The following is a 1,601-nucleotide window of genomic DNA, read 5'->3' as shown; positions in this document are numbered from 1 at the left end:
AAGGGCCACAGGAATGGGGCGAGCCTGAAAAAACTTAGGCCGAGCAGTGGGTTTGAGCGTGATATGAGCATCAAAGTCATTTGCATGGCCTAACCCAGGAGAAAAAAGGGATGAATATGTCGTCGACAAGGAATCCAAGTGAGCATAAGGAATAGCATCAGAGACGATATTGACAGAGACATCTATGGAGAACCCAAAAACGCGAAAGGCATCCAAAGCAAAAAGATTCTCCACGTTACTATGGTTGACCACAAATATGGGAACAGCGCGAACGTCTGATTTGTAAGATACCTCAGCATCAAATTGTCCCAAGAGAGATATCTTCTGTTTATTGTACGTCCGTAATTGCCTAGTGACAGGTGATAGGGTTGGAGAACCCAACTGAAGATATGTCTGAGAATTGATGATGAGTGGCAGCAGAACCAGTATCCACCTGCATGCGAACATCTCGACCAAGTATTTGGACAGTGAGGAATAACTTCCCTGAAAGGGAAGAAGTACAATTGACAGACAACACAGAATCAGAATCAGCATCCTGTTCATGAACATCATGTATGCGGTCGGATTTGCAAACGGATGACACATGACCCTTCTTTTTGCAGTTGTGACACACGGCCCAATGTTGGGGACAATCCTCCCGTGAATGTTTCGTAAAACACCGCGGACATGAAGGAAGTTGCCAGGGGTTTTGCTGCAGTTTATTAGAGGGTTGTTTACGGTTAGGCCGAGGCCATGCTTGGGAGCGTACTGCAGCCACGTCGGCAGGCGGGGACACGCCACACGTGTCGTCAACAGCGCGCAGTGGTTGTATTTCCCCGACATCACCCCACGCCTCTATTTGCGCTCCAGCAACGCGAGAAATTTCGAAAGACTGTGCGATGGATAGGACTTCATCTAGAGTCGGATTTGCCAACTGAAGGGCACGTTGCCTAACTTCTTTGTCGGGCGCCGACCGGATAATAGCATCCTGTACCATGGAATCAGCGTAGGATTCTTTGTGAACTTCAGTAACAAATTGACACTTTCTACTGAGGCCGTGAAGTTCAGCAGCCCAGGCGCGATAGGATTGATGCAGTTGTTTTTGACAATGATAAAAGGCAACACGAGAGGCTACCACATGCGTATGCTTTTGAAAATATACGGACAGGAGTGAGCACATGTCAGCAAAGGATAAAGACGCTGGATCTTTTATAGGAGCCAATTGCGACAACAACCGATACAGTTGAGGTGAAATCCGTGAAAGAAACAGAGACTTACATGTTTGTTCGTCCATGACGTGAAATGCGAAGAAGTGCTGCCGAAGATGTTTTTCGTAATCAGACCAGTCTTCCGCCGTCTCGTCGTAAGGAGGAAAAGGAGGTATAGACAACAACGAGAGATGCCCCACATTGGACGCCGTGACGAAATCGTGAATCGCCGATGTGAGAAGCGTTTGCTGTTCAATGAGACCTTGCAATAGTTGCTCTAAAGTAGCCATGGAAACCTGCGGGTCAACGATGAAAAGAAAAAATCCACTACCTCGTCACCAATTGTTATAATGTCAAATTGAACAAATATATTTCTAGGACGACACAATACATGTAAGTCACAGAGCAAGTAAA

This window comes from Schistocerca nitens, chromosome 3 (assembly GCF_023898315.1).
Source record: "Schistocerca nitens isolate TAMUIC-IGC-003100 chromosome 3, iqSchNite1.1, whole genome shotgun sequence".
Taxonomy (NCBI): Eukaryota; Metazoa; Arthropoda; class Insecta; order Orthoptera; family Acrididae; genus Schistocerca; species Schistocerca nitens.
This window is presented reverse-complemented; position numbering follows the sequence as displayed.